Below are 24,252 nucleotides of genomic sequence, written 5' to 3'. Positions count from 1 at the left end.
ATATCAGTAACCAGATTTAAATGTTCGAAAGTTTCTTCTAGAAGAGTTGTGATTATCCCATGATCTGGGGTTAGAGTAAAATTTTGTTGTTTATTTACATGGGGATCAGTCAGGAATTTATTTATTTATATCATGTTTAAATAGTATTGTAGGTACATGTGGAATACAACTTACTAATCATAATAATTCTGATGTGGTATGTTAAAGAATATATACTGGGGTTGTCAAGGGAGTGTGTAAATCATTTAAATTTAAAAGCTGCATTTATTCGTGTTGCCTTGATGAATCTCTTTGGAGAACTAATTAAATTGGACACAAGGTGAACCAGGGAAGGGTTGAAATAGCCTATCACTGGGTAGTCATGGGTCAAGACAGTAAACAATAACTCAATGGGATTGTTTGTTTGGATATTTGATAAGATATTGTTTGGCTCGTGAAAGGCTGGACTGCTGCCAGTACACAGAGGTGAAGGTAGCAGCCACAATTCTGAAGCCAGTGTGTGGCTGACTGTACACAAAGGCAAGTGGAGGACTTATAACCACACTGATGAATCCTGGGCGCAAAGAGTCTGGTCACAATTTTCTGGCATCATCATAGGATAACATAAAAGATCAAAACTGGCATACAATTACAGTGAAGTTTTGAATGTGAGATTGGGTGTGTTGAGTGTAAAAATCTAAAAGTCTCTTTTAATGATGAAATGCCATCAGCTGAACTACATAGCACTCCGTCATCAGGCCACAAGGGGTCCATTGGGACCATCCGACCGCCGTGTCATCTCAGCTGAGGATGCGGATAGGAGGGGCGTGTGGTCAGCACACCGCTCTCCCGGTCGTTACGATGGTTTTCTTTGACTGGAGCCGTTACTATTCGGTCAAGTAGCTCCTCAATTGGCATCACGAGGCTGAGTGCACACCGAAAAATGGCAACAGCGCATGGCGGCCCGGATGGTCACCGATCCAAGTGCTGGCCACGCCCGACAGCGCTTGACTTCGGTGATCTGACGGGAACCAGTGTATCCACTGCGGCAAGGCCGTTGCCAGTTGAAATACATAGGCAGATATAAAATTCAAAGTTGCTAAAGTATTCATTTTAATAAGATATATTATTAAAGATTTATTTTAATACATAATGCTAACAATTTGTCTAGTTTACATGAATTTATTATGTTTAAGTCTATGTTCATATTTATGTATGTTTTCTGCATACTGTATATGCAGATTCCTTCATCACAAAATTATAACACTATTTTTGGCACTAGCAGTGTGCTCGATACAAACACAACGGAACCTTGTGCTACTCCATGTTGTCATTAACAAAGTAGCTGCAATATGAAATGGAGGTGTGTGACATCACAAGAAACCAGCTTGTAGCATGAGAGACAGTGGTGTGTATTTCAATAGCTTGGCCAGCTGGCCATGGTCAGTATGTGAAGGATTATGGTAGAGCCGATGCCACAACAACTCGATGATGGGTGCATCTACATCTACATGACTACTCTGCAATTCACATTTAAGTGCTTGGCAGAGGGTTCATCGAACCACAATCATACTATCTCTCTACCATTCCACTCCCGAACAGCGCGTGGGAAAAACGAACACCTAAACCTTTCTGTTCGAGCTCTGATTTCTCTTATTTTATTTTGATGATCATTCCTACCCATGTAGGTTGGGCTCAACAAAATATTTTCACATTCGGAAGAGAAAGTTGGTGACTGAAATTTCGTAAATAGATCTCGCCGCGACGAAAAACGTCTTTGCTTTAATGACTTCCATCCCAATTCGCGTATCATATCTGCCACACTCTCTCCCCTATTACGTGATAATACAAAACAAGCTGCCCTTTTTTGCACCCTTTTGACGTCCTCCGTCAATCCCACCTGGTAAGGATCCCACACCACGCAGCAATATTCTAACAGAGGATGAACAAGTGTAGTGTAAGCTGTCTCTTTAGTGGACTTGTTGCATCTTCTAAGTGTCCTGCCAATGAAACGCAACCTTTGGCTCGCCTTCCCCACAATATTATCTATGTGGTCTTTCCAACTCAAGTTGTTCGTAATTTTTACACCCAGGTACTTAGTTGAATTGACAGCCTTGTGAATTGTACTATTTATCGAGTAATCGAATTCCAACGGATATCTTTTGGAACTCATGTGGATCACCTCACACTTTTCGTTATTTAGTGTCAACTGCCACCTGCCACACCCTACAGCAATCTTTTCTAAATCGCTTTGCAACTGATACTGGTCTTCGGATGACCTTACTAGACGGTAAATTACAGCATCATCTGTGAACAACCTAAGAGAACTGCTCAGATTGTTACCCAGGTCATTTATATAGTTCAGGAACAGCAGAGGTCCCAGGACGCTTCCCTGGGGAACACCTGATATCACTTCAGTTTTACTCGATGATTTGCCGTCTATTACTACGAACTGCAACCTTCCTGACAGGAAATCACGAATCCAGTCGCACAACTGAGACGATACCCCATAGGCCCACAGCTTGATTAGAAGTCGCTTGTGAGGAACGGTGTCAAAAGCTTTCCGGAAATCTAGAAATACGGAATCAACTTGAGATCCCCTGTCAATAGCGGCCATTACTTCGTGCGGATAAAGAGCTAGCTGCGTTGCACAAGAACAATGTTTTCTGAAACCATGCTGATTACGTATCAATAGATCGTTCCCTTCGAGGTGATTCATAATGTTTGAATACAGTATATGCTCCAAAACCCTACTGCAAACCGACGTCAATGATATAGGTCTGTAGTTCGATGGATTACTCCTACTACCCTTCTTAAACACTGGTGCGACCTGCGCAATTTTCCAATCTGTAGGTACAGATCTATCGGTGAGCGAGCGGTTGTATATGATTGCTAAGTAGGGAGCTATTGTATCAGCGTAATCTGAAAGGAACCTAATCGGTATACAATCTGGTCCTGAAGACTTGCCCGTATCAAGCGATTTGAGTTGCTTCGCAACCCCTAAGGTATCTACTTCTAAGAAACTCATGCTAGCAGCTGTTCGAGTTCAAATTCTGGAATATTCCATTCGTCTTACCTGGTGAAGGAATTTCAGAACACCGTGTTCAATAACTCCGCTTTAGCGGCACAGTCATCGGTAACAGTACCATCGGCACTGCGCAGTGAAGGTATTGACTGCATCTTGCCGCTTGTGTACTTTACATAGGACCAGAATTTTTTCAGATTTTCTACCAAATTTCGAGATAAGGTTTCGTTGTGGAACCTATTAAAAGCATCTCGCATTGAAGTCCGTGCCAAATTTTGCGCGTCTGTAAATTTTAGCCAATCTTCGGGACTTCGCGTTCTTCTGAACTTCGCATGCTTTCTCCATTGCCTCCGCAACAGCGTTTGGACCTGTTTTGTGTACCACGGGGGATCACTTCCATCTCTTACCAATTTATGAGGTATGAATCTCTCAATTGCTGTTGCTACTATATCTTTGAATTTGAGCCACATCTCGTCTACATTTGCATAGTCAGTTCGGAAGGAATGGAGATTGTCTCTTAGGAAGTTGTCTGAAGGGGAAAGAGAAGACATAATGGCAGCTAAGATGAATGAACTGAAAGATGAATGTTATATATTTTCAACAAAGTAACATTATAGACCCTACGAATATCATACAAGAAAACCAAGTTCACCAGAAAAAACTTGCTGATTGGATGAGTTCATTGCAACTTCAAGCATGATGAAACATGCCTCCTACATGGAAGCTAAGACCAATAACACCTTGATTGTTCAATAATTTATTTCATGCCCTATGGTAAGCTCCCCCCCATGAACCATGGACCTTGCCGTTGGTGGGGAGGCTTGCGTGCCTCAGCGATACAGATGGCCGTACCGTAGGTGCAACCACAACGGAGGGGTATCTGTTGAGAGGCCAGACAAACATGTGGTTCCTGAAGAGGGGCAGCAGCCTTTTCAGTAGTTGCAGGGGCAACAGTCTGGACGATTGACTGATCTGGCCTTGTAACATTAACCAAAACGGCCTTGCTGTGCTGGTTCTGCGAACGGCTGAAAGCAAGGGGAAACTACAGCCGTAATTTTTCCCGAGGACATGCAGCTTTACTGTATGATTAAATGATGATGGCGTCCTCTTGGGTAAAATATTCCGGAGGTAAAATAGTCTCCCATTCGGATCTCCGGGCGGGGACTACTCAGGAGGACGTCGTTATCAGGAGAAAGAAAACTGGCATTCTACGGATCGGAGCGTGGAATGTCAGATCCCTTAATCGGGCAGGTAGGTTAGAAAATTTAAAAAGGGAAATGGATAGGTTAAAGTTAGACATAGTGGGAATTAGTGAAGTTAGGTGGCAGGAGGAAAAAGACTTTTGGTCAGGTGATTACAGGGTTATAAATACAAAATCAAATAGGGGTAATGCAGGAGTAGGTTTAATAATGAATAAAAAAATAGGAGTGCGGGTTAGCTACTACAAACAGCATAGTGAACGCATTATTGTGGCCAAGATAGACACAAAGCCCATGCCTACTACAGTAGTACAAGTTTATATGCCAACTAGCTCTGCAGATGATGAAGAAATAGATGACATGTATGACGAGATAAAAGAAATTATTCAGGTAGTGAAGGGAGACGAAAATTTAATAGTCATGGGTGACTGGAATTCGTCAGTAGGAAAAGGGAGAGAAGGAAACATAGTAGGTGAATATGGATTGGGGGGAAGGAATGAAAGAGGAAGCCGTGTTGTAGAATTTTGCACAGAGCATAACTTAATCATAGCTAACACTTGGTTCAAGAATCATAAAAGAAGGTTGTATACCTGGAAGAATCCTGGAGATACTAAAAGGTATCAGATAGATTATATAATGGTAAGACAGAGATTTAGGAACCAGGTTTTAAATTGTAAGACATTTCCTGGGGCAGATGTGGATTCTGACCACAATCTATTGGTTATGAACTGCAGATTAAAACTGAAGAAACTGCAAAAAGGTGTGAATTTAAGGAGATGGGACCTGGATAAACTGAAAGAACCAGAGGTTGTAGAGAGTTTCAGGGAGAGCATAAGGGAACAATTGACAGGAATGGGGGAAAGAAATACAGTAGAAGAAGAATGGGTAGCTCTGAGGGATGAAGTAGTGAAGGCAGCAGACGATCAAGTAGGTAAAAAGACGAGGGCTAATAGAAATCCTTGGGTAACAGAAGAAATATTGAATTTAATAGATGAAAGGAGAAAATATAAAAATGCAGTAAATGAAGCAGGCAAAAAGGAATACAAACGTCTCAAAAATGACATCGACAGGAAGTGCAAAATGGCTAAGCAGGGATGGCTAGAGGACAAATGTAAGGATGTAGAGGCTTGTCTCACTAGGGGTAAGATAGATACTGCCTACAGGAAAATTAAAGAGACCTTTGGAGAGAAGAGAACCACTTGTATGAATATCAAGAGCTCAGATGGCAACCCAGTTCTAAGCAAAGAAGGGAAGGCAGAAAGGTGGAAGGAGTATATAGAGGGTTTATACAGGGGCGATGTACTTGAGGACAATATTATGGAAATGGAAGAGGATGTAGATGAAGAGGAAATGGGAGATAAGATACTGCGTGAAGAGTTTGACAGAGCACTGAAAGACATGAGTCGAAACAAGGCCCCGGGAGTAGACAACATTCCATTAGAACTACTGATGGCCTCGGGAGAGCCAGTCATGACAAAACTCTACCATCTGGTGAGCACGATGTATGAGACAGGCGAAATACCCTCAAACTTCAAGAAGAATATAATAATTCCAATCCCAAAGAAAGCGGGTGTTGACAGATGTGAAAATTACCGAACTATCAGTTTAATAAGTCACAGCTGCAAAATACTAACACGAATTCTTTACAGACGAATGGAAAAACTGGTAGAAGCCGACCTCGGGGAAGATCAGTTTGGATTCCGTAGAAATGTTGAAACACGTGAGGCAATACTGACCTTATGACTTATCTTAGAAGAAAGATTAAGAAAAGGCAAACCTACGTGTCTAGCATTTGTAGACTTAGAAAAAGCTTTTGACAATGTTAACTGGAATACTCTCTTTCAAATTCTGAAGGTGGCAGGGGTAAAATACAGGGAGCGAAAGGCAATTTACAATTTGTACAGAAACCAGATGGCAGTTATAAGAGTCGAGGGGCATGAAAGGGAAGCAGTGGTTGGGAAAGGAGTGAGACAGGGTTGTAGCCTCTCCCCGATGTTATTCAATCTGTATATTGAGCAAGCAGTAAAGGAAACAAAAGAAAAATTCGGAGTAGGTATTAAAATTCATGGACAAGAAGTAAAAACTTTGAGGTTCGCCGATGACATTGTAATTCTGTCAGAGACAGCAAAGGACTTGGAAGAGCAGTTGAACGGAATGGTCAGTGTCTTGAAAGGAGGATATAAGATGAACATCAACAAAAGCAAAACGAGGATAATGGAATGTAGTCAAATTAAGTCGGGTGATGCTGAGGGAATTAGATTAGAAAATGAGACACTTAAAGTAGTAAAGGAGTTTTGCTATTTAGGGAGTAAAATAACTGATGATGGTCGAAGTAGAGAGGATATAAAATGTAGACTGGCAATGGCAAGGAAAGCGTTTCTCAAGAAGAGAAATTTGTTAACATCGAGTATAGATTTAAGTGTCAGGAAGTCGTTTCTGAAAGTATTTGTATGGAGTGTAGCCATGTATGGAAGTGAAGCATGGACGATAACTAGTTTGGACAAGAAGAGAATAGAAGCTTTCGAAATGTGGTGCTACAGAAGAATGCTGAAGATAAGGTGGGTAGATCACGTAACTAATGAGGAGGTATTGAATAGGATTGGGGAGAAGAGAAGTTTGTGGCACAACTTGACTAGAAGAAGGGATCGGTTGGTAGGACATGTTTTGAGGCATCAAGGGATCACAAATTTAGCATTGGAGGGCACCGTGGAGGGTAAAAATCGTAGAGGGAGACCAAGAGATCAATACACTAAGCAGATTCAGAAGGATGTAGGTTGCAGTAGGTACTGGGAGATGAAGAAGCTTGCACGGGATAGAGTAGCATGGACAGCTGCATCAAACCAGTCTCAGGACTGAAGACCACAACAACAACATGGTAAGCTTGATTTAGTGAAGTTTAAAGATAATTTGGCAGAAATTTTTAATGACTGACAAGATAGTTTGTTCTCCAAACAAACTATCTTCTCAAATTACGAACATAATTACAGAGTGTGCACGGCAAATAGAATCTTTAGCAACGAAAGTGTCAAAGGATCTGGAGACATTCAGTAATGATGTTTATGCTGATTCATTCATTGCGTCAGAAAGTGAAACAGCTGAAATAATCACATGTTATTTGTTGCTAGTTATATTAACAAATTGTATGATCATGATGAAAAACTTACAAACCATGTCAAATAAATAGATCACTTGGCAATTGCTGAGTGACAAGCCTGCAGATCATTTCAGAACAAGTAACTGGAATGTATGAAAGACACAGAGAAAAAGATTACTGATTTTTCTAAAATACTGCACAAGATTTATAAAAATTTCAAAAATGGTTGCAAAGCAGGTTCCTATCACTTCAGTAGAGGTGGCGTTTATTGTGTGTAAGCAATTTTGTAGATTCAAACCTCAGGGTCTGATACATACAGAAGCATTTATTACATCTACATACAATACTCTGCACCACTGTATGGTGCATGGCAGGGGGTACCCTTTAGCACAACTAGTTGTGGCCTTACCTGTTCCACTCACAGATAGAGCGAGGGAAAAATGGCTGTCTGTATGGCTGCATATGAGCCCTAATTTCTCATATCTTATCTTATGTTCCCAACACGAAATGTAAGTTGGCAGCAGTAGGATCATTCTACAGTTAGCTTCAAATGCTGGTTCTCTAAACTTTCTCAGTAGTGTTCTTTGAAATGAATTTCTTCCCTCCAGGGATTCCCATTTGAGTTCCCGAAGCATATATGTAACAGTTGCATGCTGATCGAACCTGCCAGTAACAAATCCAGCAGCTCACCTCTGAATTGCTTCGATGTTTTCTTTCAATCAAACATGGTGCAGATCCCAACCACTTGAGCAGTACTCAAGAATAGGTCCCCCTAGCATCCTACATGCAATCTACTTTGCAAACGAACCACACTTTTCTAAAATTCTCCCAATAAACCAAAGTCAACCATTTGCCTTCCCTACCACAATCCTCACAGAATTGTTCCATTTCATATCACTTTGCAATGTTCATCATCATCATTTAAGACTGATTATGCCTTTCAGCGTTTAGTCTGGAGCATGGTCCCCCTTATAAAATTCCTCCATGATCCCCTATTCAGTGCTAACATTGGTGCCTCTTCTGATGTTAAGCCTATTACTTCAAAATCATTCTTAACCGAATCCAGGTACCTTATCCTTGGTCTACCCCGAACCCTCCTACCCTCTACTGCTGAACCCATGAGTCTCTTGGGTAACCTTGCTTCTCCCATGCATGTAACATGACCCCACCATCCAAGCCTGTTCGCCTTGACTGCTACATCTATAGAGTTCATTCCCAGTTTTTCTTTGATTTCGTCATTGTGGACACCCTCCTGCCATTGTTCCCATCTACTAGTACCTGCAATCATCCTAGCTACTTTCATATCCGTAACCTCAACCTTATTGATAAGGTAACCTGAATCCACCCGGCTTTCGCTCCCATACAACAAAGTTGGTCGAAAGATTGAACGGTGCACAGATAACTTAGTCTTGGTACTGACTTCCTTCTTGCAGAAGAGAGTAAATCGTAGCTGAGCGCTCACTGCATTAGTTTTGCTACGCCTCTCTTCCAGTTCTTTCACTATGTTGCCATCCTGTAAGAATATGCATCCTAAGTACTTGAAACCGTCCACCTGTTCTAACACTGTTCCTCCTATTTGGCACTCAATCCGTTTATATCTCTTTCCCACTGACATTACTTTCGTTTTGGAGATGCTAATCTTCACACCATAGTCCTTACATTTCTGATCTAGCTCTGAAATATTACTTTGCAAACTTTCAATCGAATCTGCCATCACAACTAAGTCATCCGCATATGCGAGACTGCTTATTTTGTGTTCACATATGTTAATCTCACCCAGCCAGTCTATTGTTTTCAACATATGATCCATAAATAATATGAACAACAGTGGAGACAGGTTGCAGCCTTGTCTTACCCCTGAAACTACTCTGAACCATGAACTCAATTTACCGTCAACTCTAACTGCTGCCTGACTATCCATGTAAAGACCTTTAATGGCGTGCAAAAGTTTGCCTCCTATTCCATAATCTCGAAGAACAGACAATAACTTCCTCCTAGGAACCCGGTCATATGCCTTTTCTAGATCTATAGAGCATAGATAAAATTCCCTGTTCCACTCATAACACTTCTCCATTATTTGCCGTAAGCTAAAGATCTGGTCCTGACAACCTCTAAGAGGCCTAAACCCACACTGATTTTCATCCAATTTGTCCTCAACTAATACTCACACTTTCGTTTCAACAATACCTGAGAAGCTTTTACCCACAACGCTGATTAAAGAGATACCTCTGTAGTTGTTACAATCTTTTCTGTTTTCATGTTTAAAGATTGGTGTGATTACTGCTTTCATCCAGTCTGATGGAACCTGTCCCGACTCCCACGCCATTTCAGTTATCCTGTGTAGCCATTTAAGACCTGACATTGCGCTGTATTTTATGAGTTCTGACTTAATTTCATCTACCCCAGCTGCTTTATTGCACTGCAATCTATTGACCATTTTCTCCACTTCCTCAAATGTGATCCTATTTCCATCATCATTCCTATCCCATTGTACATCGAAATCTGAAACATTACTGATCATATTTTCACCTACATTGAGCAACTCTTCAAAATATTCCCTCCATCTGCCCAAGGCATCAACAGGATTCACCAGCAGTTTTCCTGACCTGTCCAAAATACTTTTCATTTCCTTCTTACCTCCCTTTCGAAGACTGCTAATTAAACTCCAGAATGGTTTTCCAACAGCTTGACCCAAAGTCTCCAACCTGTTTCCAAAGTCTTCCCAAGATTTCTTCTTGGTTGCTGCAATTATCTTCTTTCTTCAACATAACTTTCTCTGTCTACCTGAGTTCTAGTATGTAGCCATTTTTGATATGCCTTCTTTTTCCTTTTACAGGCTGCCTTGACTGTGTCATTCCACCAAGCTGTTTGCTTCATCCTACCCTTACACACTACTGTTCCAAGACATTCTTTAGCCACTTCTAATACTGTGTCCCTGTACCTTGTCCATTCCTTTTCCAATGACTGTAATTGACTACATTCAACTAACTGGTACCTTTCTGAGATCGCTGTTATGTACTTGTGCCTGATTTCCTTATCGTGAAGTTTCTCCACTCTTATCCTCCTACATATGGACCTGACCTCCTGCACTTTTGGCCTCACAATACCAATTTCACTGCAGATTAAATAGTGATCAGTGTCATCAAAGAATCCCCTGAATACACGTGTGTCCCTCACAGCCTTCCTGAATTCCTGATCTGTTATTATACAGTCAATGACAGATCTGGTTCCCCTGCCTTCCCAAGTATACCGGTGAATGTTCTTATGTTTAAAAAAGGAGTTTGTGATTACTAAGCCCATACTGGCACAGAAATCCAAGAGTTGTTTCCCGTTCCTGTTGGCCTCCATATCCTCTCCAAATTTACCCATAACCTTTTCATACCCTTCTGTTCGATTTCCAATCCTGGCATTAAAATCACCCACTGTCCTTGTCCTTTACTCTAACAACTACCTTACTGAGTGTGTCATAAAAATTATCCATCTTATCTTGATCTGTCCCTTCACAATGCGAATATACTGACACAATCCTAATTTTATTGCTAGACAATGTCAAATCTATCCACATCAGTCATTCACTTACATACCTTATTGCAACTACTCTGGGTCCCATTTCTTTCCTGATGTAAAGCCCTACACCCCATTGTGCTATTCCTGCTTTGACTCCTGACAGGTAGACCTTGTATTCTCCCACTTCCTCTTCTTTCTCACCCCTTACCCGAATGTCACTAACAGCTAAAATGTCCAACCCCATCTTACTTTCAGCCTCCGCCAACTCTACCTTCTTCCCAGAGTAGCCCCCATTGATATTAATAGCTCCCCATCTCGTTACCATTCATTTGCCAAGTCGTATCTTAGGAGTCCCTGGTTTGTCAATTAGAGGTGGGACTCCGTCACCTCCAAAGGTCCAAGGCATTTTGCTCTGATTGTTGCCAGCATCATATTTAAAGCACCAGGGAATCAGGTTGCTAGCCTTACTTGCCCTGGGTCCCATTGAGTTTTATCCCTAACAGTTGAGGGACTAACCGGTGGATTTGGTAGTCTTTGCCATCTGAGCACAAAGGTGACCTCGACTCAGAATATGTCCGAGATGCCTAGCCTTATTCCAAAGTAACTGGTATCCCGACTATCAGGACCACATACTTGGCAACTCATACGTTGCCCGTGGTTCATGAACTAGGATATGACAACAGGAACCCACACCATGAACCACCATGGTGCAATGTTATGTCCAGATATTTAAACGACGTGACTGTGTCAATAAGGAGACTTCTAATCCCATATCTGAACATTACCAGTTTATTTTTCCTACTCATACACATTAACTTATATTTTTCTACATCACGATCCAGCTGCCATTTGTCACACCAACTAGAAATTTTGTCTAGGTCATCTTGTATCAACATACAGTCACTTATCTTTGACACCTTCCTGTACAACACAGCATAATCAGTGAACAATCACAGACTGCTGCCCACCCTTTCAGCCATATCATTTATGTATATGGAAAATAGCAATGGTCCTATCACAGTTCCTTGGGGCACCACTGATATTACCCCTGTCTCAGATGAAAACTTTCCATCGAGGACAACAAACTGAGTTTTATTACTGAAGAAGTCTTCGTGCCAGTCACCTATCTGGGAGCCTATTCCGTATGCACATACCTTTGTTAACAGTCTGCAGTGGGGTATTGTGTCAAATGCTTTTCGGAAATCTACAAATATGGAATCTGTCTGTTGCCTTCATCCATAGTTTGCAGTATGTCATGTGAAAAAAGAATAATCTTGACTGACGATGTGTTAGCTGAATCCTGGAGTCAAAAGGTAGAAACTGCTTTTACTAGTGGTCATGTAATAGGAGATGCTGCCAAATGGGCCCAGGAAGTCACAGGAACGTGTACTGAGATGCGTGAGTTTTGAGAAAAGTTTTTGCAAAAGTGTTCGTCACAAGAAGCACAACAGGAGTTGTGTTGGATTTCTGGAGTGGGGATGCTTAGGATCGATGAAAATTTTCTGTGAATATTGGTGGTCCAAACTAAAGTATTTAGACAAGTTAACAGATAACTGTCCTAGTACAAAAACTTCTATTTGATACGAGTCATGTTTTGCTTATCAGCACCCACTGGTGGTTATGAATAATATGTAGGGTTTTTAGAGTGAGTTGAATGTTTACTAGGAAGCAATTGTACAAAAGATGAGTGCCAAGTTTGTTCAAATAGGGAAGGCTGGGAAGGCTGGTGTGCGTGGGTGGAAGGGGGGATCGGGCTGCACATTAGTCAAGATCAGCACTGCAGAGTACTGGACGTGAGGGTGAAATTCAACAAGATTCTCGAAATTATCATTCTGATAATGAGACCATCCATTAAACTAGAGGCAGTCTCAGCTAAGGATCAAGCAAAGACAAAGTCATTATAAGTCCCACAATGTTCAAGTTCAAGAGTAGCAAATATAAGAATAGGAGCAGAAGCTGGAGTAACGTCTCATATAACAGAAGAGGTTGACGTTACACAATGACGGAAGGAAGCAGGAGTTGTTCACGATGCAGTAGGTGTGTACCAGATGAAATTTTGAAACAAAGATGGACCTAATGACGAAGTGGCATTAAATCCTAATGAAGTTCATGAGGGAAGGGTTGAATAAAGAGAATGCTGATGTTGGGAAACCTACATCTAGCAAAATGTCTGTGTAGGCTGCAAATCTAAGTGATTCAATTGGGATTCTGAATATCAAACACACAGACAGCATCGACAAATGGGGTGCATTACATGTACGTGAAGCATTGAGTTCAATGACCTGTCATTTGGCAACAGATTATCCCACATTCTGAGCAGTGTATCTGTAAATACTGCACAGCATACTCCTTTTTCATCAAAGATTTGCTTGATGAAGAAGAAGCACTCTAGGATAATGTAATGAGTCCTACAACAAAGATTAAGATCAGAGGTGTCAAAGTTAGTGTTTGTGTAGATAGCAGATCAGAAATTATGGCCACTGAGAGATTTTTTAAATCCCTTCCAGATGAAGGTTTGAAAATAGTAGGGCCACTAGAAAGCTTTCAAAATCTATTCAGTAAAAAACATTACTTACTATGTTGATAGCTGGGCATGTGGTGGAATACCAATATCTCATTACCTCTTGCCTAGGTATCAAATTTTTGTTTGGGGTAAATTTTTTTTAATAAATATTTGTGTAAAATAGATTTTGAATGAAGAATTTGTATATGCCAACTAAAGAAAATAACTTTGTAGTCCCATTTCAGCAGTACAAAGTCAGGCACAATCCATGTATTGCCAATGAAGATTTAAAAGTTAATATTGTGAGTAATTCATTGTAATATATATTTTCAACAGAAACTGCACTTGTTGAACATATTGCTACATAATAGTAGTGTATTTTCTCACCGTCTAGGTATTGTGAAAGGTTTTCAGTGAAAATTAACCATTAAGCCTCACATGAATTTTTTAGCAAACTCATACTGATCCATCACTCTAAAAAGTAAGGATATAGGAAAGAGATCACTCATATGTTTAATGGGACATTACTGAAAAGTCTTCTAGTGATTACATACATTCAAAAATGCAATGTATGCATGTGTCTGGTCTGTCCTCAGTCCATAAAACAACACAGATTATGTTGTGTAATTGACTTGAAGCCATATATCAGCCTCTGAAAGGATTGCTTTAGTCAGTTTTCCAGCTTGCCCTCCTGAGAAGGCAGTAGCTTGATGAAATGCTTATCAGAAATGATTATTCATATCAGAATGCAGAGTATTTGTTTTGTGTACAGTTGAAAGAGCTCAAGTATAAGAGTTAATTGTTATATCGATAGTGTTAACCTAATATTGAATTCTGTAGTTTGGTATGTAATAAAATGGTGCCTACTGAAACCCATATACTTTTTTTTTCTAAAAATGTATACTGAAAAGGAAAAGCTGTATATTTGGCTACTGCCAACAACTTTACTGCCACCAGATTTTTTGAGAAAACAAATCAAGGTTGAAGAAAGTTACCAGATCATCAAAGCTGAATTATTAAGTTACCAATGCCAGAAATGTCGCTAATGTCTAGAGGTATTAGTTAAGGACCTACTGACTGTGATTAATAATTTTTCTGTATCAAAGAGGCCATGGGTGGGGGCCAGGGGCTGCTACAACCTTCTTCCCCCACCCCCACCCCCACCCCCACCCCACTCCCACCCCCATCCCCATGACTAACTATTAGTTAATTTATGGCAGGGGGACAAAGGACAGCCTCAGCTGCAGTGTCATTGTCCTACCTCACTCAAATGGGACATAGTGATGTAAATTTTACTGTGTATTTATCCAAATGCAAATAAAGGACCAACTATGTGTGATGGTAATGAATGTGATTTAGTTATAATGGTAACAATGAAGTGATTCTGATATGTGTGCACCAATGTTGTAATAGTAATGCATGTACCTTTATTAAAATTTATGCACGCTTTTCTGTCCATGCAAAATGGGCAATTGAGCTCAAAAGGATTACTAAACAGTTACAATTACAGTATTAGGAGATTAAAATCTTATTTTAACCTCATAGTTGCAATTACAGTATTAAGAGATTAAAATCTTATTTTAACGAAAAAAGTATTCTGGCAGATGAACAGCACTGTGACCTCAAACACACTATTAAATGACATATACAAGGTCTGTTCAAAAAATTCTGGAACTTTGGTCACAAAAATCTTTTCAGTGCTTACCTTTAAATTATTGTGCATAGTCTCCTTCAGAATACTCTTCTCCACAATTTATAAAGCACTCCCAATGCGATTTCAACTTCTGAAAGCAGTCACGATACACCTCTTGGTCTATCGGGCAAAGCACTGTCTGTGAATTATCTTTTTCTCCTTTCCCAACCCATTGTGAAGATTGAACCTTGGTCTCAATATCATAACCATAGACCCACACCTCATTAAGAGTTATGATTCTCTTAAGGAACATCTTGTTCTCATTTACGTGATCCAAAAGCTCTTTACAGCTTGTGAGGCAAAGGTTTCTGGTCTTGACTCACGAGCCATGGGCTGATCTTGCAGGCAACACAATGTATTCTAAGATGCTGTGTCAGAATTTCATGACACGATCCAACTGAAATGTTACATTCTTCTGCAATATCTCAAACAGTGAGTCTTTGATTGGCCACACAATTTTGTTGACGTTTCTGACATGATTATCGTTGGTAGATGGCGAAGGGCATCCTGAACGAGGGTCCTCTTTAACTTCGTCCATTTTTAAACCATGTGAACCACTTGTAACAACGAGTACGGCTTAAGCACTCACTACTGTAGGCTTCCTGCATCATTTAGTGTGTCTCTGTAAACATTTTCTTGAGTTTCATGCTAAATTTTATCCTACTCCTCTAACTCTGCAATCTCGAAATTCACAAATAGTACAACACAATGCTTTACTCAATATACCACTGAACAATAGCTAACAAGCATACAACAATGAAACTTCCTGCAGTTACACTTTAAACATAGGCATGTTCAGGGATGCCAACCACATTTCACTCCAACACACCATTGGCACAAAATTATGAATGTTTCAGAATTTTTTGAACAGGCCTCGTATGTTGTGTAGGTTTAAGTGTGTGCTGATCAGATGTTATTTGTTTATGTTCTCTTTCACTGATTTCAAAAGATCTTCATATGCTCTCTTTCATAGATTTTAAAATATCCCCATACGCTGAGGTCCACAGTCCATTCCACCTCATTTCACCTTTATTATTTAATAATTTATTTCATGATCTATGGTTAGCTCATTTTAGAAAGTTTGAAAAAGACAATGTAGTAGAAAAGTAGAAAAATTTTGTTTTATTTGCATGTAATTAATTTCCTTAGCAAATATGGGCTCAAATTATGTGCCAGAGCATAGAGTACACATGACAGCGTTGGTAACCAATATGGCATATTCTCGTCTGGAAAGGAATATATGACCATCAAGAAACTTTTAGTCATATGAGCAGAGAAATATGACCACTAATTCCTAAGGTTAAGGCATAGAATATTTGCGAAAATGTACCTTACCTGCAAGAATGGTATTACCTGTTTTTCCGGGAATGAGGAGAGACGCGAAGTAGTGCAAAGCTTTTTTAGACCTAATAAGCACTCATTCATGAGCTGGAGATCTGGCTCTGAGGAAAGGTGAACGAATCAACTTCACACAGCACCACAGGTACTGTCGCAAAAAGATTTACTAAAAATAATACTTACTTCCCCCTGAACTGATTTTATGAGGCATGTTTTTTAAGTAAGCACTGTTTTGAAATTAAAAAAAGACATGCTAAGATATCTCAATAATTTTATTTTACACGAAAGACTGTACCTTGATCTACTTCTTTACATAATTTCCGTCAATATTGAGGCACTTGTCATAATGTTGTACCAGTTTTTGAATACCTTCCTCATAGAAGCCTGCCATCTGACTTGTCAACCACTGCATCACCACTGTTTTGACTTCATTGTCATCTTGAAGATGCTGACCACCCAGGTGTTTCTTCAAGTGCAGGAACAGATGGTAGTCACTGGGCACAAGATCGGGGCTGTACGGAAGATGATCTAGAGTTTCCCATCGAAAAGATGTGATGAGATCTTTGGTCTGATTCACCACATGCGGACAGGTATTGTCTTGCAGCAAAATGATGCCCTTCCTCAACTTCCATGGACTGTTTCTTTGGTTCCGGTGTGACGTAGGCCACCCATATTTCATCGTTCATAACAATTTGGCTTAAGAAATCATCACGGTCATTGTAGTACTGCTCAAGGAAAGTCAATGCATTGTCTAAACGTTTGGTTTTGTGCACATCTGTCAACATTTTCAGTACCCAAAGTGCGCACAATTTTCGGTAATTCAAGTGCTTGGTCACAATGCCATACAAAACACTACGAGAAACATTAGGAAAGTCATTCCGCAAGGAGGAAATCGTAAAGCATCTATTTTCTCTCACCTTATTGTCCACTTCCTGTGCCAAACTTTCATTAATGACTGAAGGACACCTACTCCATTGTTCATCATGCACATTTGTGCGGCCATCTTTAAATGCCCTCACCCACTTTCTTACCATTCCATCACTCATAATGTTTTCTCCGTAAACTACACAGATCTCACAATGAATATCGATCGCTTTTAGGCCTTTAGCATTAAGAACTCTTATAACAGCCCTTACTTCACAGTCGGCGGGACTCACAATTATCGGAGGCATCTTAAACACTCAGTACACAACGTAAACAAGGAAGAATCAGACTGTAATGGCATCAGTATGTAGATTAAGGTACAGGATTTCATGTAAAAATAAAATTATTGAGATATCTTAGCACATCTTTTTTTAGTTTCAAAATGGCACTTACTTAAAAACACGCCTCGTATAAAGCCTTCAGGTTTTAGGGAGGCATTGGGACTGGGCACTTGATGTAAATGTGTGTCAGTGTTTGTTGAGTACAATGATGTAGTTGAAAAAATATTGTGAAATTAACCACAACAAGAGTTACAAAGAAGCTACCAGATACTGCTTGAGGCTGTACTACACTGACAGCAGCATCATCAGCAAGCTCTGATCCCAACAGGAAGTATAACACCATCCCTTGGTGTATGTGATGACAATACCACCACATAGCTTGCCTCATGTCTCATGTAAGTCTCCTACATCCTAGTGCCTCATGTTTGCATCTTCCTGATAGTAACTGAAATTGCCAGTGACTGCTGGGTCACATCAATTAATGTAAAGTGCTCCCACATTTGCAAGTCATGAAGAAACATGTGAGACCCACATAGCAGGACTAAGATTTGGTTCTCTCTGCTTTAACACCAGGCAGTCATAACTGAAGAAGAGGTTTTTTTTCTATTTATTGTTTTAAGAAGTTGCTGCACTTCATAGTACAGGTTTTCTTATGGAGAGAAAGCATCGTATGATTGTGCCTTTTGAGAACAACAAGCAGATAGGTCTTGCTGGACCCCAGCCCTCCAGCCAATGGGCTAAGGCAAATTCATTTAATTTGAGGTCTATTAACATGCCGTCTGGGTATCTGGGCACCATCAAATGGGTGTGGTTACGTGTTTACACACTCAGCCTTCCACACAGGATAAAATATGCTATGGTGCAAAGACTCTAGGATGGTTATCATAAAAGTTACTATTGTTTTTAATTATTAATTATTATATGATATATTATAAAAATTAATAAAAAATTAACCATTGGAACAATCTCATCATACAATTTCACATATGAAAGTTAACGACATCAATAAACACCACAACACTTCACATTTCAAGCTAGGTATGTGTATAAAGAGTTACAGATGAGATTATTAAAAGTTGATATGCAAATGTGTCAATACTATTAATCCTCCACAGTTAAACATAAAATGAACACAGCAGGAGTTTCCCATAATAATCCTAGTGGATGAGCTACCAAAATTCATTATTTCATTACTTATGGAGAAATAGTCACAATCATAAAATATCATTTAATTGATTGTGACTATTTCTTCATAAGTAATAAGCAATATTGGTTAAAGTCATTATTTCATACTGTAGTGACCCAGGGTGAGTGGGGCCATTATGGTGTAGAGGTGGTGGAGTGGGGTAAGAGGATGGATGTTGAGGTGGTGGTGCTGGCCAGTGGATGGCTAGGAAAACTCAGCTCCAATATAAAACATCTTTATTCCATCTTCCACTACAATGATTGAAGTGCTGCGAAGCTGCAGACATGCCCGGTACAGGTGTGTGGCCTGCTATTTGCACTGTCAGCTGCAAAACGCTGTGGCGGCAAGCTGGATGTGTGATTCCATGTCCTGCTTTCCTGACAATGTTTGCTTCACTCAGCAGTGCATGCCCCAGTTAGCTCAGTGTGGCCGAGTGAGTGAGAACTACCAGTGACACGAATGTCTGCTAGATTCTCGTAGACATCCACGGCTATTGGAAGAGAAGCTCACCCTGGATGCAAACCACTACCCTCATTTGCTGTACTGCTCCAAGTCCACGGATGTTGACTTAACCATGTGAGCTGGTCTGGTGGAGATGGCTGCCCAGACTGGAATCATCTGCTTGTTGGCCCATAATGTGGTGAAGACTTGCATGGCCCTGGTGAGGTGGAGGGCGGGGGTGGGGCACAGTGGGAAGGGGGTGCTGCCAGACTGTGCATAACTGTATTGAAATAGTGTTTTATGGCATGTTTGTTGTGCCAGACACACTACTTCCAGACAAGTACGTGTAGAAACTCCCCTCAGGCAGATTTGAACTGCTTTTCTGTGATGTGCGAAGATCATGCAGCTTGGTGTGGTCATGTTGTGGTAGGTAAACAGGCTTATTCACAAAATCACATACTAGCACCTCTGCACATACCTGCTCGCCTCACATTCCGCTGCAATGGAGCTGCTTTTCTCACATTATTGCTAAAAATTACCAACAGTGTTACATTAATCCTTCTTTGGAAGATCTGGACACTGGGTCAGAAACCATGACTGGTCTGCAACAAAAGACTTCATATACATAGTTCCCACATACATCATTTACAGTCTCCCTTTAACATTAAGTGGATTGAACTACAAAGCTCAGAGGCCTCACACTTACTCTACAATTCTTAGCCCATCTGCTCATCCATTCTTCCTTACATTGCTCATCCATTCTTCCTTACGTTACTACATAAGACCTCCGTTCTCATTTACGTTAACCAGTTAACCCCTCCAAACATTTAACAGCTATTTACATCAATATCTACTCATTGTACCATTATGGTGTTTCATACTATAATCAGTGATGCTTATCCCAGCATCACTCATGTCTCCCTGCCCTCTCAACTACAATAACAACATTACAATACACTTCTCTTACTATTATATTAAGTTTCTTGCAAACCTCACACCACCTCGTGTACAAATGGTTAACCAATCCAATGCAACCTGATGTACTGGATGGTCACACCAACAAGTGGCTCTCTGCCTAAGGCAGACAAAGGAGACACAAAATAGAGCGAAATCAAAAGGTTCCTTTGGCTGTAATACTCATAGTCATGATCGCATGCTGCTGCTCCTGCCGATATTTCTGTACAAGTGAAAGAATTTGCTCTACTAAAATCTATCTATCTTGCATGTCTATTAGCTAATGTTTCATTTATGTACATAAAATCTCATACTGTAAGTATCCTTAGTGGCTTTCCTGCCCAGTATAACTGTGCCTGTATAGTTTTTGGTTTTGTTTCCCTTGTAACAGGGGCTGACAGGTAGGAGATCAGCCCTGCTGTGTTGAACTTTGTCCCATTAATAATTGTGCCTCTCCCAAGCCTTCCAAACATTTAGTTCGCAAAAGCAAGCCCTGCTTGTAGTAGTTTGCTACTGCACCATTGGAGTCATTTGCAGAATAAACCCACTGTGGACTCACTTGCTCAAAATGGGGCCATGGCTCCAAGACATCACATGGATGATCCTTTCCTACCTAAGCACAAATCAATCTTGCACATGTCGGTGCCAACATGCGCCACCCAGGTCAGACAGGTTATAACCCTCTCCCTCTGACAGTGTTGGAGTTTGGTTAGTGACATCACTCTGTGACTATCACCACCCTCTGAGATAAGCAGTACCTCTTTTGTTTTAATTTGGAACTTCCCAAAATTTCCCCATCTTAACAGGTTAAGTTGTACAGTGAAACTCTTGGACCATACTCACTCAGTGTTCACATGAAATCAAACTAATATGTGCAACTGCTTTAAATCCATTTTAATCTCAACTGTTGCTGTGTGGTAACACAGTGGTAGACTTGATTTGTATGGTTTGGCGACGAGTTGTAATTATGGTAACAACTTCTTCTGCACTTTCTGGAAACTTATCAAGAACTGATCTGGCATTAACACAACTGGACTCGGATGCCCGTGCACAGCATATAAAACTGCTTCCTGTGACTGCATCCCACAAGCCATCGGATAGAGACTGCATCAATCTCTCTGCTACCATTCTCATATCTAAAGTATCCACCTGTGCCTGACAACTTCCAGGACTCAGTTCACAATATTAAGAGTCATCTCCAAGAGTTGTGTTACCTCTGTTGCTAATCTCCACAGTGCACGTGTTAGTCAATATCCCTTGTTCCAAATGTGTTAACTGCATAGTCTGCTATTCCTTGGCTTTGTTCTTCCTTGCCGCACCACTCACTCTCTTTACTGAACCATTTAGTTCCCAGATGTCACCCAAATCTGCTGTCCCAAAATTAGTTTTCAGTAATCTTCCTCCTGCATCTAACCACCCTCTTTTATGCCATCATACAATGCACACTACAACTTCCACTATCTGCTGCATCTGCCCTCACAATTGTTAATAATCTGGTATCCTAGCTTGGCAAGTCTGAAGGTCTGCTGGAAGGTATTGACCTTGATGACAGTCACTAAACAGAACTGCTGCAATCTGCAAGTGATGCCGTCACTGTTTCAAATGAGGACACACCGGCCTTAACAGCATGTCAGTGCTCACTGTAGCCCTTTAAAGACAATGGTGCAGTAGATCAGCAGTCAGTTGTGATTTCCCTGTGCTGTTGTATTCATGTCACTACACACTGTTGCCCTGATCCTGAATTTGCCACATTTCAGGTTTGTTATTCAGTGATGCCATCTCTGTTGTTTGCCATTCTCTAGTAGTTGTTGTCCACCTACTAACTCTCAGGCATTTTGCTGTGATGCTCTATTCCAGTCAGCCAGTTGTAGAGGTTCTTGAGTCATTACTGGTCTTGTCAGATTCCAATCACTTTAATAGGCAATGAGGTAAAAGGTTAGCAGTGCACCATGGATGCAAAGCTCATGGAACAGCAACAGCAACAGCTGTCCCTGCAGCAGCAATTGTAACAGGAGGTTCAACAGCAGTTTCAACAACAGATTGAATTGTTCCATCAGGAAATTCAGCTTTTGTTGGCTCGCTTACAGGTTTAGGATTCCCACACCATCCAGGCTGTGATCACTTCCCAGGTAAAGAGCCGCCCATTAAGCTTCTGTCACTTAACAATGCCGAAGAGAATTGGTGGTGTTATCTGCAGCAGCTGAAACACCACTTCACTGCTTTTCAGGTTTCAGATGATGCTCTCCAATGGTCACTCACATTTGAGGAGATGTGATCGTTGCTGCCACATCAATATTCACAATGGTTCCATATAGCCACATTGCGCCCTGAGTTCCATTAATACCACAAGCAACCTGGTCAGTTGTACCACACACGAGTGACAGATGTGCAAGGATTGAGTCAACACTGTGATTTTACCTGTAAAAACCCGGCTTGCAAAATGTCCTATGCAGATTCTTTGATGTGAGACTTAGTGGTTGAATCAGCTCCATATTCAGAAGTACCCACTACAGCCCTCAGATTAGACAACCACTCCTTGGATGATATTTTGAAAACTGCACACTCTTTTGAGATTACACATGCACCAAATGAATGTCACATGGCTCAACCCCATGTAAAGGAGATCCAGCTGCCACCTCAGGGGTGCAATTCTCATAAGCCTTCTTCTCAACAGTGGAGTCATGATTAATCAATTTTGGATGTGTCAATGGCTTCTGAACAGCCTGTTGCATCCTATCAGCCTAAGCACTGGGGTCTCCCATCATGTCTTGACTGCTTTATGGCACATCTGCATGTGGACTCTCTGGATGGCTGGATGCACTGAATCCACTGTGGGGAAGATCAGCATCTCCAAGCTGTCTGCAGCCAGCCGTTGGAACAATCGGTCACCACTCCCTACATGTGACAAGGGTAGTGCGTGGACTTCAGGCAGTTGTTATGCTTGTCTTGGTTGTCATGCTTTGACCCCACCCTCCCAAAGTTGGTTGCAAGTTGTGACAGTTCAGTTACCCTCCAGGGTCAATTCACAATCAATGCTGGATGCAAAAATGTCATATGGGTAATAACTCTGTTTATTGTTGATAGTCACTCAGCTGACAACATTTTCAGTCTTAATGCTTTCTCCCTGTTTGATTATCCATCACTGATGAGGTTCAGGTCGGCGTGACACAGTTTTCTTCCAGGAACTTGACAATGTCTGCACCTCCTTCTCACCTCTATTTGCACCTGACCTGGGGTGTGCCACAGATTTTCAGGCTCGTATCTCCTTATGTCCAGCTGCAGCACCCCATTTCTGTTGGGCATGTCCTATTTCTGTCTTATTACTTGTGGCTGTTGAGCAAGAATTTGATCCCATCCATGAAGCTGGGGCAATTGAAACTGTTGAAACCAGTGCTTTCACCACACCCCTGGTGGTAGTCAAAAAACTTAATAGCAACATCTGGCTATGTGATTTTAAAACAACAGTTTTCAGACACAAGTGAAAATCTACCCCCATTCCATGTACCGAGGACTTCCTCACAAAGCTTGTAGGGGATGAATATTTTTCAAAGATTGACCTCACATATTTGCAGATCCCATTGGATGAGGAATCATAGTGCATTCTGATCATCAACACTCCCTTTCACTTATCCAAACACAAGTGCTCGCTGTTTGGGTTCCCCCTCCACTCCGGCAATTTTCCAGAGACACCTGGAACAGCTGATTGGATCCATCCCTACTCGCTAACTATCTTGATGACTAGACTGTTACGGGCGCTACCTGTCAGGACCACCTGATTAACTTGTGTACTCTTTTATCATATTGTGTGATGCTGGGATCAATTGCCACTTGCCCAAATGACACTTTTTTCAGGAGCACTTAACTCAACAAAGAAGGTATCCAGCCCATTGATCACAATGTTTCTACCATTGACTCTCTACCCCAGCCTTGAAGCTACAGGCTTTTTCAGGAAATATGAATTATCACTCTAAGTTCCTTCAACAATTGACCTATATTATGCATCTACTTAACTGGTTGCAAAAAAAGGGCGTTCAGTTCAGGTGGATATGTGACTGTGAGCACACTTCCACAGAGCTGAAGCATCTGCTGTGATCAAAACCTTGCCTTACACCCTTTTCTCCTCATATC

General features: G+C 41.0%; 1 protein-coding gene and 1 pseudogene across 1 annotated transcript in view; both read right to left on the bottom strand.

Moving 5' to 3' along the window:
- Positions 1–24,252, bottom strand: part of LOC126236611 (coiled-coil domain-containing protein 40) — a 425,031-nt gene that overhangs the window by 231,781 nt on the left and 168,998 nt on the right. The gene's annotated exons all lie outside the window — the stretch shown is intronic.
- Positions 924–1,041, bottom strand: LOC126237782 (5S ribosomal RNA; annotated as a pseudogene).

This window comes from Schistocerca nitens, chromosome 2, assembly GCF_023898315.1.
Source record: "Schistocerca nitens isolate TAMUIC-IGC-003100 chromosome 2, iqSchNite1.1, whole genome shotgun sequence".
Classification (NCBI taxonomy): domain Eukaryota; kingdom Metazoa; phylum Arthropoda; class Insecta; order Orthoptera; family Acrididae; genus Schistocerca; species Schistocerca nitens.
Note: the sequence above shows the minus strand (reverse complement) of the source record. Positions and strands in the feature narration are given on the sequence as shown.